This window comes from Colobus angolensis, unplaced genomic scaffold, assembly GCF_000951035.1.
Source record: "Colobus angolensis palliatus isolate OR3802 unplaced genomic scaffold, Cang.pa_1.0 Scaffold108, whole genome shotgun sequence".
Classification (NCBI taxonomy): Eukaryota; Metazoa; Chordata; class Mammalia; order Primates; family Cercopithecidae; genus Colobus; species Colobus angolensis.
In genome coordinates, this window is record NW_012111808.1 from 2,417,047 (window position 1) to 2,437,170 (window position 20,124).

At 39.7% G+C, this 20,124-nt stretch overlaps 1 long non-coding RNA gene across 1 annotated transcript; it reads right to left on the bottom strand.

Moving 5' to 3' along the window:
• Nucleotides 1–1,145: 1,145 nt before the first annotated feature.
• Nucleotides 1,146–19,421, bottom strand: LOC105516774. The gene is made up of 3 exons (XR_001002541.1): nt 19,238–19,421; nt 12,176–12,305; nt 1,146–3,894 (listed from the first exon to the last, which is right to left on the bottom strand). It is a non-coding gene; the product is annotated as an uncharacterized LOC105516774 (long non-coding RNA).
• Between the last annotated feature and the right edge of the window lie 703 nt (nt 19,422–20,124).

Genomic DNA, 20,124 nt, shown 5'->3' on the forward strand with positions numbered 1-20,124 from the left:
AAAAGAGACTAACATACTAGCATCATAAGAATGTACCCAGCTTTCTTAGTAGTGACTGTCTTCTACAAATTCCCATCCACCAAATAAATGTCAACTTCAATTTTTTTGGCGGCGGGCATGGGGTGAGGGGGACACAGTCTAGCTCTGTCACCCAGGCTGGAGTGCAGTGGCACGATCTCGGCTCACTGCAAGCTCCACCTCCCGGGTTCACGCCATTCTCCTGCCTCAGCCTCCCAAGTAGCTGGGACTACAGGTGCCCGCCACCATGCCGGGCTAATTTTTTGTGTTTTTAGTAGAGATGGGGATTCACTGTATTAGCCAGGATGGTCTCAATCTCCTAACCTCGTGATCCGCCCTCCTTGGCCAACTTCACTTTTATTCTTGCTTTGATTGACCATGCAGTATGCCATAGTGGTAAGAACATAATGGAACAACTTATCTATGAATTCTATGAGTTATCTATCTATCTGGCTTCACTACTTATTTATTGGAACATTTGCAGAAAATAACTAACTTGTGAACCTCAGTTTCCTTGTGTTGCAATGAATTTAACAACATCTGCTCCATTTACCAACTTCACAGGGTAGTTGAGAGAATTAATGTGATAACTTGGTTAAAGAAATTCACATGCCAGCAATTGTCAATGCAGAGGGTCTAATTATCCTGGAAAGGATAGACCTACATTTCTGGGCAGTTAGAAAAAGGATTGAAACTACATTTTTATTTGGAAAGCAAAGCTCAACTAAAACTTCAATGTTGATTCTCACCTGGTGGCAGTTCCTCAAGAGCAGATTCCTCATGGGAAAAATGTTTAGGTTTTTCCAAAGGGGATAGGGTTTTACACAATGCTAGCCTATGTAAATATAAGATCTTAGTCCTTTGATTTCCATTATACTTAGCATTATTATTTGTCTTATGTTAACAAAGGTGCATGTTATAAACAGGAGGGACTTCTGATGCTGCTTTAAATCTGGTGTTTTTGTTTGTTTGTTTGGTTGGTTGATTGGTTGATTGGTTGGTTGGCCACAGTGACTCTCACAGTTAAAACCTTGAGCTTGACTCTCTCTTAGTGACTCCATTCCTTTGAGAGACTTCAAAGGAAATTTAATAGAATCATGGCATTCGAGCAGGTAATCCAAAGGAATGGCAATCAAACAAGAGGCTTACTTTATTTTTTGAGAGAAAATTTTACAAATTTCATCTTCAGTGGTAGAAACAGTTTTGTTGGCTTGACTGCAGCTGTGATAAACAGAACACTCCTTGCTGTTTTGCATGTAGATGTTTACGCATGACCAGGGAAGTGCTGAAGCATTCCTCGTTAACTCACACACCTACAGCTTTCATAAAATCTAAGTGAAAACAATCAGTGCAAAAGGTTTGAATTCTGAGTCATATATCAGCATTCTCAACCCAAGCTCCACATCATTTAGTGAAAATGCTGTTATTTCCTTGTAAAACATGACTGTTTTTTACCTGCCTCTATTTTTCCATAAGCGTTATTTCTCCCTGCATTTAAGGAAGAATTTGCTATGATGGAAAGCACTTTATTATGCTTTTAGCTAAATAAAATTAGGTAGACTCCATTGTTTACAGTTTGTATGACTGGGGCAAGGTATCTTACCTGTTTTCTGCTGTAAACTGGATACAACCTCAGAGCCTTTCTCTGAAGGAGTAAGAAGTCAACATGTGTAAAGCACACAGAATATCATAGTGAATGCTCTATAAATAACTTAATTTCTCTCTGGCTTTTTTTTTTTTGCCTCCAAACTTATCTATTCAAGCTTTTACTTCATTTTGATTCTCAGTTCTGTTTCTCAAATTTCAGATCAAGGATGCTTTAGAAGTAGAAGTAGCCTATTACAACATTCATCTTATGGGCTTCGGGAAAACACTGGGTGGGGCCACCAAGCTGAAATGATTTCCCCAAGATGAGACAGAGAGTCTCAGAGCCAATCCATGGTTCCTGATTCTAAGACTAGTGCTCTTGCCATTAAAAAACATTCAGCTGTTTCTTTAACTGATTAGCAGAACTTATTTCAAGACTACGTTGGCTAAAATTATCTGTAAGACAGTTACATAAGCCCTTAACTTTAATTTTTTAATACCTATCCAGGATCTTTTCAGTTCCTGGAGCTTCACTGTAGTGCTATCTTTAGGGTACATGCCAATAAAAAATATTTGTCAGAGGTTATTTACAAAAAGTTCTTTTGCTACTTTGGTAATAAATTATTCTTAGATCCTTAGAACATACACAGTATGGGCCAATCCTTAGAACACTTATCACAACCACATACTCTTCTAAAAACTGACATAGCACCTGCTAAGCAAGACTGCCTTAGGAAATTCCTTATCCATTCTTTCGCTGCAATACTCTACTACATTTTGGCCTCAGCTAATTGGACCAGAGAGTGAACAACTCACCAAAGGCAAACAATCCATTGGCTGGTCAGCATCCTATAAGGAGGCCTTAAATGAAAGCTTTGACCAATAAAAATCAAGATAACAGGATCAATTAGATTCTATCTCAGAGTAAAAAAGAGTCAAAGTCAACTAGTTTCTAACAAATGCTATGATCCACACTTCAGATTGGAGTCTGTGAAATATGAACCAACTTCAAGACAATTCCGCGGTAAAACTGGAAAAAATTAGTCATTAAGACATTAGCCAGGATGTTAGTGGTATGAGAGGATACAAACATGCATCCTTAAAATTAAAATACATAGCCTTTAGGCTTTGACCTAGATATCTCAACAGAGTGAACAAAGGGTAACATTAAAAGTATATAAAAGGTTGAGGCAGGAGGATAGCTGAAGGTCAGGAGTTTGAGATTGGCCTGCACAGTACGGTGAGACCTCATCTCTACATAAAAATGTTAAAATTAGATACAAATATAAGCCAGTAAATACTCTTTGATCTTAAAATTTCTAATTTGGAAAAGTGTCATTTGTATGGTGTTCCATGTTACTAACGGTTTCAAACTTTAATCAGAGATATCTTTCCTTTTCAGGCAAAGCACATACCATGAGACACTGCTAAAAGTCTTTAATATTGCCAGTAATGTTATCAAGGTAATTAAAGGACTTGTAATAATATTTTATAATTATGTGTGAACATCTTGGTGATTAAATTTGGAAAAGCCAAACTAGGTAGTGAATGAGACTGAGAAGGGTAGATAGCACAGGGTCCAAGGTCAGGTGTGGTTCAACAACTGTCCATAGGAAGTCTTTGTTTTCATCAGGATATATGAGTTGGAAAATTTCGTGATCATGGATGAAGTTTCCATTGTACTTTCATGAAAACTACCATTTAAAATTTGGCAGATATTTAAAAATGATGATTTTTTAAAAACTACCATACCAGACAATGTCATTTGTAAATCAATGTGTAATTAAAACATTTTGAAAAGATGCCCATACCAGACCTCCAGATTTTCTCCACATTTGAGTAACTTGGAATTTGGTTTTCTGCATAGCCTGTTAGCCATTTTGACTGAAACAGGACCACATCAAAAGCAAAGGCTGGTTGTTTCAGTCCAGAGATATGCCTCCAAAGAAGAATTACTTTGAAAAAATCTTAATAGATTTTAGGAAAATATTTTAAAATCAACTGTTGGAGAATTTAACTATTTTCAGGTTAACAGTTTATTGCTTGATTGTTTTTCCCTTCTTATTCTTCCATGTGGTTTTATGCAGAAGTGATCTGGTTGTAAAATATGAAGAGATGGCAATAAACTCATTTGGCATTATTTGGATAAAGCAGCTAGTTGACTTAAATCAGTTGTATCACTTCTCTCCACCTCCATGCCAAGCACGGGTCCAGGCCACCATCTCCCTCACCTGGGTTACTGCAGCAGCTCCCAGCTGGTCTACGTGCTCCTCTTCTCACTTCTCCAATCTATTCTCAATGAAGACGCACACATGAAAAAATAGTAATTGTATCATTCATGTCACTCGCCTTCATTCATTTAATGAGCCCTAATCACAGCTCTTTAGCTTCCTGCCACATTCAGAGTAAAACAATTTCCCATTCTGGCTTTTGGGGCCATCCTTGATCTCACCCCTGACTTTCTTTCCAATCTTGACTCCTCTTTCCCTGGGTCACAATCCTCCAGCCCCACTGGGCTCCTCTCATTCCATCCCTGGAGCACACAAGCTCTTCCTCACCTCAAGGCTATGCATATGTTCTTCGCTCTCTCTACTAATGTTCTCTCCCTCTCCTCTCCTTTTTTCTCAAAAAGAAACTCCTCTTCTTTTCAGGATAATGTCAACTTTTCAAGTAAGCCTTTACCACCCAGCTAAAAGGTCCCATCCATCTCAGTCCCTTGCTGGTTATCATCCCAATGCATATCACAATTAAAAATGGCTCCATTGCTTTATTGTGTGTTATCCATGGGGCTGACAAATGTCTGTCTTCTTAACTCATGCCTTCCCAGCATCCAGCAGAGTGCCTTGCCCATGGTAGGTATCTAACAGGTATTTTTGAATTAGTAAGTGAATGAACAAATATTTTCCTCTCTCAAATCTTTGTCATCAATCTAATCTGAAGGCTGGGGATATTCTAAATACAGTCTAAATAGGCTTATATTTCTTATTCTCAGAAAATGGCCAAGATACACTTCTGGGGCTGAGTGGCTAGACCTGTTTTCCTATGGGAGGGTATGGGGATTCTAGCCATGTGAGATAGCCCGTATTTTCCAGGTTGTGTCATGCCAACATTCAGCAGTTTGTTATCCCAGTCTTAGTATAGCCCTGAAATCATAGGAGAATATGAATACAGTGAAGTTCAGATGGATGGTGGCTCCGAGTAGGTTCTCTGGACTAGAGTCCAGCAATTAAAATCCAACTAGTCAGGCCAATAGCAAGAGGGCACCTCCTGGGCACCATGCAGGTTGCTACAAAGAACTCAGATTGAGTTTAGGAGCTACTCAGACGAATCTGGAACACAACACTGCATCAGCCTGGGAGAATACTTTCAAATGCTGAGAGCTTTCCTTATTCCAAGGGTATGTTTGTGAGCTATACTATCCAACCTCCCAATCCCTCATACTTGGGGAGATATAACTCTGAATGGCACTACATAAGCTCTTTCTCTCTAGTGGATATAGACTGAAATCTCCTATGGCCAATTCATTTTCTAAAGAGATATGTCATTTCATAATTTCTTCCTAGATTTGAGGGGGTAATGCTATCAATTGTCCCTTAGCCTTTAGAAGAGAGTAGCCTAAGTTGAAGAGTTGCTTTTGTCATGCTGACCAACAACCAAAGCAGCAGGTATTGTGTGGTTGAGGGGAACTTCAGGCAGCCCAGGAGGTGCAGGAGTTTATATTCTCTCTCTGTGGTCTACGGAAAGGACTTTCTTATACATGCACCCCTAGGGGAGTGGATATAGTTTATCACATAAACTCCTCTGGGGAAGATTACTTAGGTAAGACTGGAAACTCAGAGAATCTGAGTAGGACCAAAAGCCAGAAACTGGTGCTCTGAATTATAATCCAGATGTCCAGTGGGAAATGCAGCTTGGGAGAGAGCTACACAAAAGCCCTCCAGCATTTTTCTAGTTTTTTGGATCATTTAATTTAACAAGCTCTTCCCCCACTGCACTCCCACCTCTACCTTTGTTTATTAAACCTTTCCTATATTGACTTTAAATTAAAAATAAATTTTACAAAACGTAACACAATAGAGATCCGATGGACAAGTGATCACACAACACTTGCCCTAAAGAATCAAACAATTAAACTCCCATCCGTCTTGATAACGTTTTGTACCGTGATGCTAGACTTCCTGTTGCTTTGACCTCTCTCCTTCCGGCATCCTGTCCGGGGACAGAAATGACACCACAAAGGTTTCCTGTGCCTGTCCTCTCCACTTCTGACCTCTCACTACATCCTCTCTCCATCTATTTGGAGAGCAATGATTTGGTTCCTTTGGAATTCCTCCCAGTTCATATATTTGATGACACTTGTTGCTAATTTGGGATGCCCACAATGCAGGCGAGAGCCCAGGCTGAGCTCATACCAGCCCTTAGCCTCCTACACCTCTAGCATACGGGCAAATTGGAAATGCAATATTCTTGGCTATTTTTGGTCATAATTTGTTGTGGGATCCCTTCTCACTGCACTCTTCCTGAGTATCCTGGATATCTGAAATAAATTAATATCTTAAACTTTTTTAGATACTTTCTATGTGCCCACTCATTTTGAAAACACCTTCTTGAAGTATCATAGATCAGCGTTCTCCTGTGCAACTGTGGGAAGGGTCCTCTGGAAAGAGCCTGAGGTCAAGGACTCCAAGTCTGGGACCAAGGAGCTACCATCTTGCTGTTTGCCCTGGTGCCATCGGAGCCTTCCTTTTCTTCCCCAAGCATCTCATGTCTGTAGAATTAAGATTTCAGCCCATTGCATAACAGCCAATGGCCATGCTTAATGCTGTGGTCTGCAGAACATTCAGTACATAGTTGCCAGCCAGAAGATATTAAATAGAAGTCATGACCATACTACCATAGAAAAATCATTAGAAGAAGTTGGTTCCTGTTGCCTTCATGGTACTCTCCTCCCCATAATTAACAGCTGATGGGGTTGGGAAGCCAGGCCAGGTACAGAAATGGGGCCCCAGGTGCTGTCTGCATGCCTTCCCTGCATCAGGAGGCCTTGATTCTGAGCCCTGTGCTGCCTGCTGGCCAGCTGCCTGTGGATACGCACAGATGCCCCCCTGCTGCTCCAGACACACCACTGGAATTTACTCCCAAACAGCACATGTTGGGTTCACATTTTCATCCTCTTCCTTCTTAAGGTGAAATCTCCCCATTGTTTCCTCTACTGAGAGACCCTACTAACTTACTTTATCTGAATCCACAGCTGAACATGATTACTTACCTTTCAGAAGCCAAAAATTAATTACTGGCCTTGCCCAAATCTGCATATCCAGAGCCTAGAAATGCTAGAAGTGTTTTGCAAAGTGCCTGGCACAGAGAAGGCATTGACTCTGTGGCTTACTGAAGGGAGGGAAAAAGAAAGAGATAAGAGAGGGAGTAGGAAAGAGGGAGCAAGAAATATTCTAAAACCCAGAGACATTCTAATATTAAGCCTTCCTTGGGTCATTCCAAGCCTTTCAAAGTGACCTAAATCTAAGAGAAAACTATAATTTTACCACCTTGTTATGTGCTTTTATGACTATCAAATATATGGAGATGCCAGGAAGAATAGATTGACAATAGCAGCAACAATAGCAGTACCTAAGAGTTATGAGAACTTTTTGGAAGGCACTTTGAAATCTTTGACATCCGTGGACTCATTGAATTTCCAAAACAATGCCATAGATATAGTGAGTAATACTGTTATACCTGTCTGATAGATGAGCAGACGGAATTTAGAGAGATTGAGTAACGTAACAGGTAGGAAGTTGGAGGGGGTGGTGTTGAATTAGATGTCACATCTACTTAGGGATTTCTTTAGGTCTTCTCTGAAGGTTCTATGACCCTTCTCCATAGTTCCAAGTTCTCAGAATGTGAACAAGGCATGCTCAGGGTCATCTTTTCCTGCTATCTTAACTTGAATGCTTTATGCTTTGATACCCTGAATCCTATTTGCAACTCTACTTCAGTTGGGATCTCCTGGTACCCAGCATACCTGTCTCCCTAATCCCACATCTCCTAAAGCAGCCACGTTCCTTCCCTGTATTGCCTCCTCGTCTGTCAGTGGGGGGTGACAGCAATTCAGTCTCTTTCAGTTGGGTGCCATCAAGGCTTTTCTGAGTTGCTGCTATGGAGACAAAGCACAGGTACCGTTTCCATTTGCCACCAATTGCTATTAAAAGACAGGCACGGGATGGGAGCCCAAGATGTTCAGTGAATCAACCTGGAACTTACCCCTTTTTGAAAATTCTAATAGAGGGTAATTCATGCATGTTTGTTGGTGAGCCATCTGCCTCAGGGACTGAGCACAGGTTAGATAATTAAACTCAACCTGTTCCTGCATGGCTGTCTGACTTACCATTTACCTCATTTCAGACTACTTGCCTCCAAAAACCCACTCTCCAAACCGGTTAACTCATTGTTCCCCCAAAACACCTGTCTCGCCTTTTTATTTTTACTCATGCCATCCCGTCCACCTGGAATACCCTTACTTTACTCTCTCCCTCCAGATCCTTATCATTTGCTTCACAATATGTTCCCCAATCACCTTGCTCACAATGATCAGTCTCTCCCTTGGATTCCAATAGAACGAATTCTATATAGTTTGTTTGGTAATTAATCATGTGCTGCCTTACAACTTTCTACTCTTACCTTAAACTGTTATTTAAATCTTTAATTTTAACATAACTGTTTCCATATGTTTGTCTTGTTTCCTTAATAGGAATATAAGATCTTCAAAGGCGGGAGGTATAATATGTAATTGTATCCCTTTTAGTACCTGATATGGGGCTGATTGTTCATTTTTCCTTTTTTTTTTTTTTTTTTTGGCAAGTGGACAGCCAAAATTATAAAATTTCAGCCAATTACTTTGGTAATAATAGATCAATAATAGTTAAACATGTATGAGTGATTGGAGAATGTGAGATACTTTTTAACCCAGATAACTGAGGAATAAGCAGGAACAACAGGACTTTTAGGAGTCCACTGGCCAGATCGCTTTCAGGAAGCTTTCATTCTGCTCCCTTCCTCCCAGAGGAAGACAAATAATTCCAGAAAAATGCCTCCATTATTCTTTGCTTGTCTCTTTTTTTTCTCTTCCCCATCCCTTCCACCTTGCAACATGCATACTTTATTTCTTCTCTTTTCCTTTCCTCTAGAGTTCTCATAAAGACACGCCCTAATGCTTTCACTATGGCTGTGACATCTTCCTCTGCTACTCAAGGTCAGGGACTTTGAACCCTCATTGCACAAAGAAATAATTAAAAAGACCTTAATGAAATTAGTATATGTGTTAGACAGCCTCTGTGATGACCCCCAAGGATCCCAGACTCCTAATATACAAACCCCTGTAGAGTCACATTCCTGAAGTGTGGACTGGAACCAGTGACATGTTTTTAACAAGTGAAACATAGCAAACATGATAGTATGGCACTTTCCAGATAAGGTTACAAAGAAACTTTGGTTTCTGTCTTGCTTGCCTTTCCTGCCTCCTTTCTCTGAGCCTTCCCTCTAGGGAAAGTTCCTCTAGGGAACAACAACTGATATGTTGTTAACAGCCCTAGGGACAGACCCATGAGGCAAGGAACTGCCAGTCCAAGGGCCTTGAGGTCAGTTGTGGGAATGAGCTGGGAAGCACATTCTCCCCAGTTAAGTCCTCACAGCCCTGGCCAACACTTCATGGTAGACCCTGAGCCAGAGAACCGAACTATGCCACTGAGATTCCTGACCCGCTCTAGCTGTGAGATTGAAAACATCTGCTGTTTTAAGCCACTGAGTTTTCAGGTAATTTAGTATACAGAAATAGATAACTAACACAGTATTTAATTATGGTTAACCATTCAGAAAACAGCCAGGATCATCTGAATGCCTCTAATGGTGTTTTTAACATTTTCCTTTTGTAAGCTTGAAAAGCATAGACGGTTCATTTCAGATACAATAATTGGGTTGATACTAAGTGGTTGCTCCAGTTGCTCCATGTCTTATTGCCCATCTTTGATCACAGTGAGTCTGGCTGATGATTAGCAATACATCCAGAGCCGGGCCAAGATTTCACAGCTAGATAAATAAATGTCTGATAAAATAAGCAGTGTGGAACAAGTCACTTAGCCTGCTCCAGTTCTCAAGATGATCAGGGAAAAACTGGTATCCTCAGTGGCTTAGTCTCCAAAGTTCAGCAAAATTCTAGTAATTACTCAGGAAAGAACTAAGCTTTTGTTTCACTATTTGAGATTGTACCTTCCCTAGTCAGAATGAATCTCACTTGTTTAATGGACAAACTGGGATCAGCAAACCACAGCTCACAGGACAAATCTATACCACTGCCTGTTTTTGTAAATAAGGTTTTATTGGGACATGGCCACTCCCATTTTTAGATATGCCTGTTGCTGCCTTTGTACAGCAAGAACAAAATTGAGAAGATGCAACAGAGTCAGTGAAATTCACAAAGCCTAAATTTGTTATCATCTGACCCTCTGCAGAAAAAAAATATGTTGGCCGTGCTCTAAGACAATGAATTGCAAGCTGTATTTGAAGGGGCACTATTTCTACCAAATGACACTAAATGTTACACGAGAAAACAATAGGTTCCAAATGTTGGGAAATACTGAGTCAAACAAAGTTAAACAAGTTGTTTGCTGCAGAACCTCTCTGAGTTCTTACTAAATCTCCAAGAGGAGGACATGGAATGCTGCATATTTTACAATTTTTTTTGACCATAAAGCTCTTCGTTTCAGAGAGCATCCCAAGAGACTAGTGTCCAATTCCCCGGGAAATGCTATTCTAGTGCTATGAGAGCAGCAGTTTTCAAAGCATTAACTTTGCAAAATATGGAGTAGACATAAGCATCACCAATTTTTGGCTTTTAAAAACATCCACAACAATTTGAAAATACACAAGGAAATGGCCTTACTAATAGTGAGCTCAGTATACAAGGGACATTTGGAAAGTCAGATAAATATAAACATAAAGTTGCTCACTAGTAGCAGGCTCTGTTTTTGCAGAGCCAGACACACTCAAAAAACAATCTTAAAGTTGAAAGGAGAACAACCTAATATTTTACTTCAGTAGGTCTCAAATTTTCTACCACAGAGATGCCTTATTTCATGCCATGAGGTCTCTCTGCCTGGGAAGAAAGAGGACCTAGGTTTTAACAGTCAATTTGGGAAAAAATATGGGTTTTGTTACTAAAATTTACTAGTCCAACCTTTGTTCTAGAAATCAGGAACACATTTCTAGAGGGCCAAAAGAATAATGGTCACAGGTAGCCAGCCATAGACCCATGGCCAAGGTTCAGACCCATGTTATAACTTTCTCTCCCCACCATACTATCCTGCTTGTGGCATGTGGGACACATTTTCTGAATGACTGGCCAGGCTAGGGGCCTAGCCCATAAGCCTGGGAAACTGCTAGCTTACTCACAACCTCAGTCTAAATCAGCACAGGATAGGGGAAAAAACACCAGAAAGAGTTTGGTGAGTTCAAATGAAGACAATAAATTACAAAATATGACACTAACGTAATAGGATGGAGAGTGAGATGTTTCCCATTGTCTCAGAACCATGGTCAAAGTCCAAAGGTGAGCTTGGGTTGTCGGTAATAAGCCTGTCTCCATAAGGTTTACTAGAGGCTCAATCTCTGAACTATCCCCAATGAAATTAAGAAAAGAATTGAGTTGGGGATGGGAGAGTGGTAACATAAAGTTGCTTGCTAATAGCAGGCTCTGTTTCTGCAGAGACAGCTACATTCAAAAAAAAATCTTAAAGTTGAAAGGAGGACAACCTGATGTTTTACTTCAGTAGGTCTTTGGTGAAGTGCGTGCTAGTGAAGAAAGTCTTTTCTCTCATGTCTTTGTAGTTGTGGCTGGTGGTGGTGCCTCTCTCTCCTCAAAACCAAGTAAGACAATATCCAATGGAAACCTGAATAGATGCTGATGATGACTCTAAGAGAGGTAGACTGGCTGGATACATGCTAAACTGCAGATTTTGAGGTATTCTATGATGACAGGAGTGGAACATTGAGAGAGCATACTAGGAAATGATCCCTGCCAAGGAGAGGAGAGAAGGGTGTGTATAGATATATGTCACCTGAAGTTTTGGGAAGGTGTGTGTTTGAGTATAGAAAATCGTGTTCACTTGAGACCAGAGATTCCTAAAGGTAATTGCTCTAGGTCAGTAGCCCAAGTCAGCAGTGTCTTGTCATGCAATATACCTGGAAATGAGATATGGGCAACCTCATCCCATTTCAAGGCTCTGTGGATCTGGGAAATACAAAAGAGGACCCCAATGGCTCCCATAGCTCCATGGGAAGCAACATGGAAGCTGACGATAAGAGCCATAGAACCATTCAGGATAGCCACTCTACCAAGCAACAAGACCCAACACAGACAAGGAGTTGGAGATGTTTATCACTGCTCAAGGTCAATATACAACTGCCCTCTCCAGTGGAGGTGGAAGTTCCCAGTGATGAAGGGGCCAAGATGAAGCTGAATGCTGTCCCTCAAACACACCACTTCTATGGAGGCTGCCAATGAACTGAGAACACCAACCTCAGAAAGGACTGGCCTGAAGCAGAGTTTGACCAGGACAGCTTCCTCCCACCACACACCAGTCCATCTATTTCTCATCTGCTGACCATGCCACAGTGGGCCAGAATAAGATCCAGAAGCCTTCTGAAGTCTAAAGAAAGGAGTTCAAAGAGAGAAGGAAAGATGTAAGTACACGAAGAACAAACCACCAACTTTCAAGCCACTGGAGTCACAGACTGGGGGAGTCAACATTTGTGGGGGAGGACACAAGCTCTGAATCTGATTTGAGACTGAAGTATCAAAATACATAGGACTGAATCTTAAACAATAAAGTGAACTGTTCCAATAACCAAAAGTGACAGGAAAGTTAGAGGAGCAGGCCAAATTGCTGTTAAGGGAGTTACTTCCCAGCAGGAAAGGTGGGTCAACCTATCCTCGTTGAAGGAGCTGTCATTGTATTAGTGTCAAACTGGTTCATTTTTATACCCATAACATGTTGAGACTCCCTAATAAATTTGTTACATAAGGTAAACACTTTGGACAGAACTTTAATGCTTTCATATTTCTAATGCTTTTCCTCCAAAGGATTCTGAAGGCAACATGCCAATATTTTCCCCATTCTGCAAATTAGCACACATAGAGAGTGGTGTTGGTTATCAAAGGGACTCAATCTATCTCCAGCCTTCTGTCTCATACTCATATCATGAGGCGGCTCACTCCCCCTCAGACCCAAATGTGATCCGTTTTTAATTGGGAACAGAACTTTTCACTTCTTGAGCCCAAAACAAATTAAAAAGTAGGAAGAGGAGGAGGGGAAGGAAAAGAAAAAGATTTGCTTTTCCTCTAATTTGAGAATCTGTGATTTCTCACTGTTTTTATCAGTACCAAGACTTTTTTGTTTTGTTTTGTTTTGTGGGGCTTTTTTTTTTAATGATTCTTTTCTCTTTTTTTCACAGTTCTCTATTCAAGACTAAATTTATCTGCTTTAAAAAATCCATCTGGCTTTTGTGTTATGGAAGCCCACACAAGCCTGCACCAACCGTTCTAGAAGCAACAAAGAGTTATCAAATGGAGTGAGTTTCAAATGAAGGGACAGCAAGTTAATTAAGGCCTGAGTTTCTTAATAAGGAATGAAGCACAGTGGAGACTTGAATGATGCCAAAACACATGAAAGTTTCAAAGACTAAAACAGTTTGTGAGGAAGAAAAAAAGAAGTGACTTGGCCAATTTTTTAGGTCCTACCCCCAAAATAAATACATCTATTCCAATTTGTATCAACAGACAAATGTAAATATCACTCAAAGAATCTCAAACTAACATTAACATGAGAATGAAATATAAATAATTCTGAACATAAAGGCTACGTATAAAACATACCAAAATGTAAATATAATAAAACAAGGAATAACAACATTACATTACATTGATTGTTAAGAGATTGTCACTGGTTTTCTTCAGAAACTTTAAGCAGATTTTCCTCTTCTATACTATTCTTGACAAGGTTTAATTTCTTTTAACCAATGGATGAACAATGTCCAATAAAGTGAAACCTTTCTGCAAAAAAAAAAAAAAAAAAATATTTTGTTCAAGTGATCCTGGTGCTAATGAAATGCATTGTTATTAGGCTTTATTTTTAGTATTTTTGTATCAGTGTTAATGGGCAAGAAAAATGGGGAAAATCTCCTAGAAAAGATCAATATATTTCTAAGTTATTGAAAAGTCTGTAGATTTAAAAGGTGCATAATATATTCCTGCTATACTGACGTGATCTAGGGAGAGGCCCTACTAAACTAAGAATTAAGGGATATGAAACCTCATTTTAATCCTGCCTCAGATGTTTTCAGGGAGATGCTTTAGCACATGATACCTCAGTTCACTCCTCAGAACAAGAAAGCTGTTGATAGCCACAGCAAATCCTGCATGCCTCTAGGAAATGAATTAAGAATCCATGTATGAAATGTTTCTTTGAATTTTATAATGAAATGGCATCTTATAATTGTATGATATGGCAAAGTGAAATCAGGGTGTGGTTATGTTGAAACGTTTCTGTTTCTTTGGCTAAACGAAAGATAAACAAGCAACTTTTTCTGAAAGCAGACTTCCTTGGGGGAAAATCAAATTGTTGCAAATTATAGAAAGGGAGAGAAGACAGGGAGATGGATGGAGAATTTTGAGGAGGGCATAGACCAGACAGGCTCAAAAAGCTCGGTTACCATCCTGTTAAAATATAACCCACAAAATGTTACACCATAGCATTCTTCACAGCCATCTGCTTCTGCCATCAACTTTGATTCCCACAAACAGATTTCAAAAGTTGAATCTGGCCCTCAGTGAGTTTAGGAACATTCAGCAGGACTATCTGTATGTGATCAGAAAATTCACCAATTCTCTATTCCTGTTTCCAGAAACAATCTCTCTCTCATCCTTTCCAATTAAGGCATAGCAAGGTCTAATAATTCTTTGTAGCTTTTCACATCCTTCACAGGGCCTAGCAGAAAATTTAAATATAGTTTGCACTGCCATCCTTTTCTCTCCATCCCCACTTCCACCCCTGCCCCCAGGCCTACCGTGTCAAGTCATCTTTCCTCAGCTGGATGACTGCTATAGCCTCCTACTGGTTTCCTGTCCTCCATTCTAATCTCTTTCCCACAGCCGCAGTGAACTTTGCCCAGAGGAAATCAGATTGTGTACTCCTCTGCTTAAAGCCTTCCAATGGTTTTACATTGCACTCTGAAAAAAAAAAATCTAACTCCATATAATAGCTGCCAAGACTTTATATGTCAGTTAGTCATTGCTGTATAACAAACCACCCCAAAACTCCGTGGCATAAAACCACAACAATTATTTATTTCTTATATATCTGCTTAGTTGGTATAGGCTAGACGTGCGCTCGTGCACGTATCTTTGGGTTGGTTGGGGTTCTCTTTCACATATTTCTCCTTCTCTTACCTGCCAGTCTGTGATGCTAATAAGCCAGTCTGTTAATAAGGATTTTTTTTTTTTTTTTTTTTTAAATATTGACAGGCAAGCATGATCTGGGAGTGGATTTACCCACTAGGCATAGCAAGCACAATGACTAGGGCCTGCAACACTTTAAGGAGTCCAGATAATTGCTTTAATTTTAATTTATTTTAAAATCAGGAGGAAAACTTGGATATGATAATAATGAATATTTACAAATAAATGCACTAATATATTTGTCTTTATACCGATGTGGTTATAAAATATATTTTTGAATTTTTTTTTATGGAGGAAGTGGCCTAGAAAGTAAAAATGCTGAGGACCACAAAGCTCATAATGTAGCCTGGAATATCATGAAATGTCAGTTTCCTCACTAAAATAACAGGGAGCTAACTGGCAAGAGATTCACCTATCCTCTATAAAAGTAGGGTACCCCAAACACTGGGCGATTCCTCCTTATAGTCATTAATTTGCTCTACCCTGGAATTCTTGGCTGGTTTTGCTTATTATGAGAGACACAATTTTAAAACAGTATTGTTCTAGGTCTGTCATTGCCACCGTGGGTCATAATATAAAGGAACAAAATGGAGAGTTGCTTTAGTCCTATGCAAAGAACAGAGGAAGACTCTATTCTCCAAAGGTTTATACCATTTTCCAGGAGTCCCCTTTACATTTTAATTCTATAAAAGTCCCATTCATATTATCAATTCTATTAGGTTGACAGAAATCTAATGCTGGTCAAACATCATGAGACTCAGAGGGGACACAAAAATAGAAGTTACTGTTTGAAGAAGAGAAGCAAAATGATTCTTCCTCTGTAAAGATAATTAGTTTCGGTTCAAAAGTAAGAACTTTCTTTATCTTGCATAGTCTTGTCATTCTCACAAGAATAAATGTGCTTAGTGACCATCTATATATATAGTTATTCCATCCATTTTAAAAGAAGCCATGTAATTTTTTTAGATCACTGTACATAATATATTCCAATGTTAATTGTGTCCCTGTGAAACTCTAAATTAGCTTTATAATCTTTAAAGTATTTTGACATAATCTTTGCTTTTTTAATGGTTGGTTAATTTCCTGTTTCCATGTAACCCTTGATGACTCTGTGAAAGCTTGGATTACTTTTCCTCTCTGGTTCCCAAACCACAAATGGGAAAAACTGCAATCCTGCAGTGGCCACATCAGCTACCTAAATATTTTTACAGATTCTGAGATTTGTTTCCTTGCTGAACTGGGAGAGAAACTTTCATGGCATTTTACTCTCTGGAATATAAAATTAATTTAATCTTATCTTTGTTTACATATACTTCTTGGTACCCAGCCGTCTTCATATACCTCCACGGACTCCATAACAATATGACTTTTCATGGGCTCCACTTTTAAGGGGTCCATGTGTCTTGTAGCCTATCAATTGGAGAAAACATTTCTTCTTCCCTAACTCTGAATCTCATGCCTAAAATTTCCTAAACTTAGGAGAGTCATCTATTGATCCCTTCATCATACTTCTGAGCATGACACTGAGACACATCTTCAAACAACACAGAGGGAGATTTTGGAACGCCCATGCATGTCCTCTGTGGCATCGACTCCTGGGCAGGAAGCGTGGGTGGCCCGCTTAGGGTCACCTGTCAGGGTATCTGGTCTAAAAGAAAAAAGGAAGAACAGGCTTGAATCTCAGCAAGGCAGCCTCTTCCTCTCAGCTGTCTCCTTTACTCTAAGGAAGGGGTCTCTGATTTACCTGGTGGAACTAAAGTAGTGGTTGTCAAAGACAGGCCCTGAGCCAACAGCGATAACGTCACCTGGCAACTCATTAGTAACGCATATTGTCGGGCTCCACTCCAGACTTCCCAAACTGGAAACTCTGAGATGGGGCCCACTGAACTGTGTTTTAACAACCCCTTCAAGTGCTTCAAGTTTGAGAATCACGGGACTAAGATATTTTTATTAAAACTGAAAGTTGAACCCACAAATTTTTCACTTGGCCCCACCAAGGCCTTATTCAAATCTGTGCTTCCTGGTCCCTATTAGATTGTTCTGTTGCAGGTGCTCACTGCAACCTCTGCCTTCCTGGAGAACAGGTAGTGTCAGAAAAGGAGCCTTGTAAGATGCATGCAAAGTCGGCTTCAGTAGCCTCCTGTATTTCCATTCAGGACTTCTATCCTTCAAATTCCCTTCATGAGTTTATGTTGTGCTCACAAACAACCCCCAAATCTCAGTGGTTTAAAACCACAGGGATTATTATCAATCATACCACATGTCCAGTGTGAACCAGTGGGAGGAGGAAACATATGTCCATCGTGGTGATCCCCACTGTGGGACCCAGGCTGGGACCAACTCATATATTGCCTGTGAATGTGGTACAGGAAAACAGTATGGCAAGGTACAGAGTGGCTCATCAAGTTTCTGTTCAGAAGTGACACACAACAGTTCCTCTCCCATGCCATTGGCCAAAGCAGATAACATAGTTATGTCTGGTCTCAGTGGGGCACTAAAGTTTAATCCTCCCCCAAGGAGAAGTGGCTATTGCCAAACAATACTGCAATCTTACTCCATCCTCCAAAGGGCTATACCACCAATGTAGAATTTCAGACTCCATGCTGGACAATGGAAAACCGTGTGTGTGTGTGTGATGTTGAATGGATCCAGGATGAAGAGGGATTCTCTGGGAAACCTACTTTCTGTTGATTCTCAAGCATAGTCATCAGGCCAATTTCATAAAGAACAAAAAACAGTCACGTCGGTGGAATGCCATCTAAGTGCTGACTACTATGCCAGACCTTTTCTATTCATATTCTCTCTCAAGCGTCATAGAAACCTTATGCAGGAGAGAAAGGAACTAACCTTATTTAAAGAAGTCAAGGCCCAAAGCAATTTAGTAACTTTGCTATAGTGACAGAGGATGTGCTAGTACTAGGATACTAAGTTCATGGGGACCCACAAAGCTGGATCCGCTCCCAGAAAAATACAGAGCTGAAGGGGAGACATCTCTCCCCCATGTAACAAAGAGAATCATTGATTCTTCTGCTGACCTCCATGTTGCTGGTGATCCCCACTGGTGCAGAATTGGCCTCTTGTCAAGGTGTACAGATCAGTCTTAGTTCAATGTGATTATTACAGGTTGAGCATCCCAAAGTCAAATCCAAAATCTGAAGTTTTCCAAAATTTGAAACCTTTTTTTCTTCTTTAGAGATAGGTTCTCACGCTGTTGCCCAGCCTGGAGTGCAGTGTGGTGTGACCAAAGCTCATTGCAGCCTTAAAATTCCTGGGCCCAAGTGATCCTCCTGCCTCAGCTTCCCAAGTAGCTGGGACTACACATGCATGTCATCACATCTAACTAATTTTTAAATTATTTGTAGAGATGGGGGTCTTGTTATGTTGCCCAGGCTGATCTTGAACTCCTGACCTCAACCAATCCTTCCACCTTGGCCTCTCAAAGTGCTGGGATTAAGGGTGTGAGCCACAATGCCTGGCTAAAATTCAAAACTTTTTGAGCATCAATAGGATGCACAAATGAAATACTCACTGGAGCATTTCAGATTTCAGATCTTCAGATTTGGGATGCTCAACCAGTATAATGTAAATATTCCAAAGTTTGAAAAAATTTAAAATATTTTTCATCCCAAGCATTTTAGATAAGGGATGCTTAACCTGTACTATTAAAGTGAAGCTGTTTACCCCTAAGAATACAAATTTTCAGGATTTTAATTGAGAAAGTAGTTCTTCAAATAAAAGTAGAGAAAACTTTGTTATTCTTATTAATGAATATCAAGAAGTCTACTCAAATCTGGGGTGTCCCTAGATGAGTGAAACCAACAAACTATTTTAAAGAAACCATGAACTCTTCTATTTTAGAAAAAACAAAAACAAAAATTTTTAAAAAAACAAACTTTATAGCTTTATTTGAGGGAAGCCCTTTGATTTACATTATTAGTGGTATATCAAAATAAAATATCTTTGACTGTATTTCATTCAAAAGCATTGCACAACAATCAGCAATAATGCACATTAGAGTGTATCACTGGTGGAAAAACTAAGAGGCAATGATATCCAAGAAACATAACCCTGCAAATCAGGTAACAAGCAGCTAACTTTGTCAACACTCAATCCAAAAATGCTTACCTCACTCAGAAATGGCACCAAAGCCCTTCATGCAAACGCATCATGAAATTATGTCGATGTGATGCTGAACTCAGCAGCTCTATCAGCAGGATGCCAGCTGACTTCAAATGTCTCACAAGAACACCATGAGCTAATGACCGTGAATGCTATCCAGGGTCAACCCCAAAGCATCCCAGGACACAAACCCCAACAGCCCAAGAAAGATGTAATCTTTCAAAGAGTGAGTCACACTCACTGAAGTGGCTATATGGCATAGAGACAACTAAATATTTATTGTTCTGTAATATTAAAACTGTCACCATTAGAAAACAATTTTGAAGAACTTTGTTGGTTTTTATTACCAAGCCCATTAGAAGTACACTTGGAAGAGAAAAAGTCTTACTGACTGAGGAGAAATGCCACAATAACACAGCATTGTAGTACAATCATTCATTTTTCATTCAAGCTCTAGGAGTGACTTGTGTTAACATAATATGAGCTTGGAAGATCTCAGGTATAAGTTAGGGAACTAGCATAACCTCCAAGTCAACTGCCTATAACATATTGACTTATTTACAAATTCTTTACAAATTCTATAAGAATGATAGATCCAGCCTGACTTTAATTACTATGGTATCTTCCTATATTTTCAATAACATACATATGTAAAATCCAATAAATAATAAAGGAAAAATCACTGAATACATAGCAGTTTTAGGGAATACTCTGAACTGGCTGATAGTCTTATCATTAGCTTGTTAAAATCTACAAGCTCAGTCTACAATGTTTTATTTACTGCACTTTAAATTCCCTCTCCATCTCAACAATGATGCTGAACATGTTCATATATCACACACAGTATATCTCTTCATGTTTTCCAGATGGTATTGGATAAAATGGAAACAAAA